Below are 7,908 nucleotides of genomic sequence, written 5' to 3'. Positions count from 1 at the left end.
ACCCGAGCGCCGTCCCTCAGCCGGACCCCTTCGGACACTGCCGCCCGCCCCCAACCAGCGCACGGAACCGTTATCCGCTTCTCAGCCCTGGCGAGGTACTGAGCGGGAACCGGACGCACCACCCGCGCCGTGAATCAGCCCCACCCCCGCCACGCCCAGTCCTTCTCTCATTGGCTAGCTCCTCTGCCCACCAGCGATCTCCGCCCCCTCCCGCGGCCTGGCGTTCGCTTCTCGTCTGCCGAATGGCCGGCGGGCTCTGTCAATCTCTCGCGCGACGGGCACCGATCGCCCTCAGCCCAACGCTCGCCCTATCTCTCTGGCCCCGCCCACGCGCGCGCCCCGCCTTCGCATCCGGGCGAGGAGCGGTTCGTCCGCCTGGGGCTGCTGCCGCCGTGGGAAGGGGCGGGTGTTCCCTGTCGCCGTTGCGTCCCCTCTGCCTCGGAACGCCTCCCCGGCTGGCTCCATCTCGCAGCTCTGGTGGCAAGGCAGGGAGCAATGCCCAGAAGTGCCGTCCGGTGCCGAGCCTCCCTTCCCATCGCACAGCGGAGCCGCTCCCCTTAGCCCTCCCCCCAGCCCTTCCCCGCAGTGGCTCCTGCTGCTCCGCGGAGCCGGTAGGTAGGTGTTCCCGGCCGCCTTTCGGAGAGGTGTCGATCGTGGCGGCCGCAGCACCCCCTTCGGCCAAGGCCTTTAGCCAGCTTCTTTCTCCGGTAGCCCGGGGGGGAGGGGAGGGGCAGAGCCCCCTACGTGCGAGCGCGCGCGGCGGCAGTTGCAGGTGTTGGTTGGAGGGGCTCGGGCCGGGGTGGGGGGAGGGAGCCACCGTGTGTCCCGGAGCCGTTCGGATCCGAGCTGCGCTCCTTCCTCCAGATGGAAGGCGGGAGGGCGCCGGGGGGCTGCGTGCCGCTCCGCCGGATGGGCCGGGCGGCCGTTGACGCCTCGTAGTGCGGGCCGTGGCGGTGCCGGCAGCGCGGAGCGAGGGGGCACGACCCACGGCTGGCGGTGGAAGGGCCCTTCGCTTTCCTGTAGCTTCTCTCCTGGGTGGCAGAAGCTGTCGCTGTGAGACCTCCGACAGCCCTCTCCTTCTGAAGAAGTGTTGCTACCGGCTTGTTTGGTTTCCTGACTAATTGCTGATTTCGGTGGTGATGGCACTGGTTAGTCCAACCGAGCTTTGAGCTGGTTTTTGTAGGAGCAAGTCAGTAAGTTCGTTTTCCTGTTGTGTAGAAGCAGCTTGCTGGAGTGCGTTTGTACTGGCTTGGTTAGCAGATTAGAGGCAAACTGAGCTGCCACTGCTTTTTTTTTAAAAAAAAAAAAAGTTGCTTGTTAACACACTCCGAATACAGTGGTTTTAAGTTTGATTTGTTAAAATCTCTAGGAGTGATGTTTCAGGTGACTTGCTGTGAAACCTTTACAGAGCTTATTTTCCAGCTTCCCTGTTGACTCTGCTGGCAAAACCCGTAATGGGTGTTAAAGTGATGTGCCATGTGTAAAAGGAGTTGGAATATAATCGAAGATTTTCTTCGTAATGCATTTTGTATGTAAGATCTTTTGTAAGTACATACATAGTTATAAATACACACTGTGCAAAATTGTTCTTTATTTTGCATGTTCTTGTGATCATAAGTGAACCACACTCTTAAGGATATTCAGTGTTGCTACCTGGGTTGTGACTACTTGTAGGGATAAACAACTTACCTGCACTGTAGACTCAAACCTTTCATGAACACTAATAAATGTCTAGCAGATGGATTTTATCTTGAGCTGCATTGGGATGTTAAAATCCAGGATGGGAGTAATGCAACTTTCCTTTTAGAGCGAAAAGATGAGGTAGAGGTTTATTTGTTAACTGTATTTTAAGAGATATCTTCTACTGACCTCAACATCCTTTTGCCAGTTTCTTTTGAATGGAGAAGTTTCAACAAGCGAAACAGTATTTGCAATCGAAATAAGTGCTATTTGATTGTACTAACCTGAAATAGAGAAATTACCTGGTAAACAGCAGACTAGTTAATCAGCTGAGAATGTTTTTCAGCTAATGAAATGAATCTTTTTGTCTTGCTACTGCACTTTTGAATAAAATAGATGTATTTGCTTATCAAATATAAATGAATTTTAGAATCTAGAATACTAGTTCTGATACAGTGATACATTGTGTTTTCTCTGTGTGATGGTTTTTGTTTTGTTTTGTTTTTTCTCTGCGTGATCAAGATAAAGATATTCAAGGAGATGCTAGGAGTCGCAACCTATTTGTTTGGAAGACTGCCAGCCCTGTTTTAATAACCTTTCTGAAATTACTTTGCACCCCTGCCTCCCCCCCAAAAAAAGTCACTGAACCTGTAAAAGAGTTTTTCGTCATCCAGTTTACTTATGTGCAATTAACAAGACTGAATTTACTTCCTGTGGTAATTTTTCATTTTTTAATAGTCTCATAACTAAATTAAATATGTGTTAAAGCTGATGCAGTGTATCTAAACTTAGTGTCTCAACTGCATCTGCAAAGCGTGTCCTATGAAGATTGTTTATGCTTCTGTAGTGACTATGCTAAGTTGTTCTGTGATTAGAAGTATCAGTCACATGTATTTGTAACATCTTTACTTTTGTCTTAAAACTGCGTTTTAATACAATATTAGGAAGTGTCCTGGTGTTTAGGATGAATTTAGTTTAGTTATGACTTCGAGACAACAGTAGAACAAATGTGAGGAAATAGGGAAGTGGCAGTGGTTACTGTTCTCCAGTATCTTGTTATTACAAGAAACAACTTTCTGAAGAACAGGGTACTGATCAGCTGTATTAACTATCTCTGTCTTTTCTTAATAAGTCATACCAGCTAACCCCTTTTTTTTTAGTCTGTTTTAACAAAACATGTAGCTATTTCTTGTTCATTAGGTTTTTCTTTTTACTTTTAACTGGTTATTTTGGAATGGCATACACAAAAGTTATACTGCAATTAAAGGCACACATAAATCACAGGAAGAACAAAGTTGTAAAGGAGTTTGAGGTGTTGCTTCTTCACAGTTTAAGCTCACTGATTCCTCCGAAAATGAACTGCAAGAGTTTTCAGTCAATCCTACATACCCCACCTACAGTTGCGTGAGCAGGAGAGCTGACACAGTGCTTAAGGGAAGAGTGGGACAATGCTTTTCTGCAGTGCACTGTGGTTAGATGATCTTAAACTGATCATGATACCTGTGAGTTATTTAGCAATGAAAATGGGATGGTGTATTCCCAAGGAGCAAATAATGTACTGTGGAAGAGTAAGCAAAGGGGTAAGAACTATAACATGTTGTTTCCTTTGCTTCTGGGCCTTTAACGTTCTTTCAAAAATATTTTGAGACTTCTGTATAATTGTTTTCCCTAATCTATTAAAAGGTAAAAAAGTAACTTTTATCTAATTGTTATATACTTTCTGGCAATCCTTAATTTGAATTTTTTTTTTTTTGCTATGCAGGCATTTTAGTGCTTTCTCAGTGCTGCTGCAGAACCAATGCAGTTAAATCAAGCCTGCTGCTGCTGAGCTTGTCTTTCGAAGTGTATTTCCGAGTAGCATCTTAGACATTGTCACAGGAGTTTTAGGGTTTTGTGGGCCACATCTGAAACAGCTTAATCACATACTTCTTTCCTCACTGAACTAAATAGTTGCATAAATAAAGGCAGACTAATAAGAAAGTAGTTAAAAACTAGGCAGGTGATCACAGGTAAAGACAGTGACGGGAACATCTGTCCCTCCCCGTGACCTTAGGTAAGCTACTTATAATTTAATGTCTTCTCTTTGGCATGGGGAGAATGTAGAAGAGGAGGCATTACATACCAGTCTGTGCTGTAGAATTGGTTTGGATGTTCGTTACTTTGAAAGTACTGCTTTCAGAAAGCTCTCTAAGGAAGTTCTGAAACTTAGTAAGCAGTGAAGTATTCAGCTATGTTTAAAAAAAAGAATTAATTTTGATCAGATTTACCTCACCTGTTGTATTTAGTTCCAGTGTTCAATAGATGGTATGTTCATTACCTTAAATGAATGAGTATGAGGATTCTTTCTAAAAAAAGATACAGAGAATATTTGTAAATACTAAATATGCAACACTTCCAGAATATTACAAATGTGTTTACCAGTGCATTCTCTTAGGATATTTATTGAACTGCATTATTCTTCATCTGTTACATAAAGCATTTTTGTTTGAACACATTTCAGTGTAGTTACCCCTAATGCACTTTCTCTTTCTTGTGTATTCCTTTATTTGGTTGTTTTGAGTATATCTACATGTAAAAGCTCAGCATACATTTTAGGAAACCTTTTTAAGCAAGATGGATAATATCCACTTTTGGATGTTCAAAGAGGGGTATTTTATATGAAATAAGTGCACCTTGTAGGTATGGAAAGATGACAATTCTTTTTTTTTTTTTTGCTGTTTGTGTGTCTAGTAGTATCCCATTGCTGCCTTGTACAGTGGAGTTAGAAGTGATAGGAGACACATTAATAAGTCAGAACTGTCTTTGCAAAAATGTTTACTCGGATAACTGCAGGTCACAGAAGTCCATGACAGACACACAGGTAAGATTTGCATACTTCAAGAAGGTTTATTACTTACTCTGACTTTGTGTAGAACATCACTAATGTATTACAACATATTTTCCTATGCTTTATGATCTTCTATTAAAGCTTACTATCCTGTTTAATTTTTAACATACCAAAACTTTTAAAATTACTAACAGATTTTAGTTAAGTAAAACAAATATTTATTGCCATTTTCCTAGAAAGTATTTTTTCCTAGGTTACATGGATGTAATTGCCTGCGTGGGAATTTATACTCTTCATCAATCACATATTTAAATATGTTATTTTCAATTAAGACCTGATGTGGACTATAACAATGGAAGATAAATGGCCTTTTCAGTAATAAAAAAAATAGAGGTGTTTTATGACAGATAGGGCTTAGATTCCAGTTTAAAGTACATGGTTTGTCACACTTTCTTTTAGTCTCTGTGTTTATTCATTGAGTAATTCTTGAGGTGCCATGCTCTTCATTCAGTAAACCATGTACAGTCGCAGAAAGTGGATGGAACAGTTTTAAACGGAAGCATAGTTAATGGTGGTGTTTGGGTAGCAGTTACCCTATGGAGCTCATTGAGACCATTGGGTCTTAAGAGATGTGCTAAACCTACTGTGAAACTGCAGTAATTGAAATTATGTTGCAGGCTGTTGGGTAGGTTGTCCTCTCTACTACCGGATATTTCTTCCCCTGCCCCATTCCTGGCTGTGTAGTTTTGTACCTCAGCTGTTGTTCTGCATCTGCCTTTTGTATCCTCCACTGAGTTCATGAAGCTTCTGTTCAGTAGCAAGTTACTGTTAGGTGTGTGAACTTTCTACTAAGTTAGTGAGTGTACTGGCTCCCTAGAGGTGTTTGAGTGCTGATGCTGGTCTAAAGTAAGCAACAGGAGCAGCAGGTACCTGTGGCTAGATGCAGCAGGAGAAGAGAGTCATCATGCTGACACATTATATTGTCTAATTGAAGTTTTATTTTGAAAAATGCAGGCTTAGATGGTCTATATTGTAGCATGAAAACTGTTCTTTTTGTTTGGGCTTGAGGTGCTAATTACCTAGTGAATGTTTATCTGTTATGTTCTGAAGGCTGCATGGGCTGTATGTTTGTAGAAAAACACTGTTGTGCTTCAGAAGTAGGAGTTCCTTAGCGGATTATCTTTGATGCTGGAACTTGTGATTTAGTCCAAGGTAGGACACACATTTGCAACCTCGAAGAAATTACTACTTAAAAATTGTATTGTTAAATACAGAAAAGATTTTTCTATACATAAGGCACTAAACATTTTCCAGTTTAGGTCTTTATATTGGGACTTAAATGAAGCAGCTTGCATTTCTGTATGTAAAGACATGAAAGACTTTTTATGTTTCAACAGCTTTTTAATGTAATGATACAAAGCAGCCTTATAAAGGCATTCAGTGTTGCTTTAGAGGAGTGCCACTAGTTTAAAATGAAGTACATAATTAATTTCAGATATTATTGATATTGTTGATGTCAGTTTAAATGTAGATAATGTCCATATAAATACAAGTATCTTAAATTTGGCAGTAATCTTGGGAACATGAAGTAATATTGTAGAGATTGCAGTCAGGGACATGATTGCTCTAACGATCATGGGAGACATGTTTTACTCTAACCTCAACCGCTAGTATCTTCTTACTTGTGCCTTGTGAACATTGGCTTCTGAAAACAAAGAAGTTCAGTATAAAACGTTCTTCCTTTCTCTTTCTGTGGAAGATTGCCTCAAACAATTACTGCTCATTCATTTCTTACAGTATTCCAGGAGCAGGTTGCTCAATGTATCAGGTTATGAAAGTTTTTACTTCTGTTTAACATTTGCTGGCAGTAGGCTGAGGCATCTCTCAATCTGGAGAGATAACACATGATGAAACTTGAATTTACAGGTAACAGTAAACAGGCAGAGAAGAATTTTATCAACAGACAGCAAGAAGATAGAATGGCTAAATTTACTCTTAAGCTTTTGCCAGACTGAGAGATAAATGTCTTTGCCCTCTAGAAATGCACTTTTAATGTTTGCTTTTAATTTTCTAGCTTTAAGCTCTAATAAAATCTGTTGATTGTACTTGGAATTTTCTTCTGAAAAAAAGTAATTTTTAAGGAAATTGGGTATTTTTGATCTGCAGTTATATCATCTGCTATCTATACAAATGTGGAACTTGTTGGGCAGTTTTAACCAAGCTTAGATTTTTATGCCTCTGAAGATACATTCCTATAAGCTTCATAAAAACCAATTTAGATAGGGTAGATATTGGGTCACTATCCACATTGAAGGATGGATGTTACCTGTTTTGTGAGCTGTTCAGCTTGCAACTTGTAGTACTGGGCAGGCAACGGTACGTGTCTCTGCTGAGTGAGAAGTGAAAGAGTTTTATTGTGGGGAAAAAAACTAGGGGCTTTGCTAAAAAGAGAGCTCAGGATGTAACAGAGGGAGGCCTGGGAATACTGTAGAAACATGGAAGATAACCAACAAACTGAAGTTACTGCAGTGAGGCTGTGTGGGTGTTGAACACTAATCTGTAATGACTGAAGTTTAGCTAACATTTTTGCTTTTGAGGAACAATTGGCTTAGTCTGAATCATCTTAGTCTCTCTAAGTAGTAAATAAAGAGTTTCCTACACAGTGCATGCATCTAGATAGTGACATTTTCTCATTTTAGTACATGAGAATTTTGTTTTGAATTAGAATTAGTGTAATTGGTTAATTGCCATCAGACCTTGGCAAAACTGATATCAGTAGCATAGAGGTTATTTTGTTCTCAGAACTTTTAATTTATACCAGATTATTTATGCATCTTTTGTGTTCAGTATGAAGGTGGCATGTGTGATTCTAATTGGTGTAGTGTCTGAGGCTTTTTATCTGTAACATTTTATTCCATAATAAACTTACACAGCAAGAAGAAAACTTTATAGAAGCCTGTTTGAGGATATAATGCTGTAGTTTCATTTTAATAAAAGCATTTTAGGCAGACATTGCAGTGAAAGCCATGTATGTGACGGGAGAGTTGCAAGTATAGCTGATAGTAAAGTACTTGGAATTCATTGCTGTAGAAGGTACCTGTCTAATTCATGGAGCAGAATCATTTGATTGCCATGTAGTTCGTTATTGTCAGAAAACCTTGACAGATTCATAGCTGCAAAACTTACTCTGGAGATATTTACCTGTAGTATGGGTTATCCCTTTCCTTATGTGCAGTGTTGGCAGGAACATCTATGGTTAACATCTGTTGTAAGGTTGTGTATTTTCAGTGGCAAAAACGTTGTCAAATTAAGTTGAAGTCTTTCATGCTAGTTTCTGCCTCAGATAGAAATAGGAATATTTTGGATTAAACCACTTGGCTGATTTGGAAAATAAACATAGA

General features: G+C 40.6%; 1 protein-coding gene across 6 annotated transcripts in view; it reads left to right on the top strand.

Annotated features, from left to right (window-relative positions):
• Window positions 1-407: 407 nt before the first annotated feature.
• Window positions 408-7,908, top strand: part of CSNK1G3 (casein kinase 1 gamma 3) — a 100,170-nt gene continuing 92,669 nt past the window's right edge. For all 6 annotated transcript variants that reach the window (XM_054809772.1, XM_054809771.1, XM_054809770.1 and 3 more), the window contains exons 1-2: window positions 408-615; window positions 4,411-4,540. The gene's annotated coding sequence lies outside the window, so the exon portion shown is untranslated. The remainder of the gene's footprint in view (window positions 616-4,410; window positions 4,541-7,908) is intronic.

The sequence above is a fragment of the Grus americana genome, chromosome Z (assembly GCF_028858705.1).
Source record: "Grus americana isolate bGruAme1 chromosome Z, bGruAme1.mat, whole genome shotgun sequence".
In the NCBI taxonomy this organism is placed as follows: domain Eukaryota; kingdom Metazoa; phylum Chordata; class Aves; order Gruiformes; family Gruidae; genus Grus; species Grus americana.
This window is presented reverse-complemented; position numbering and strand designations above follow the sequence as displayed.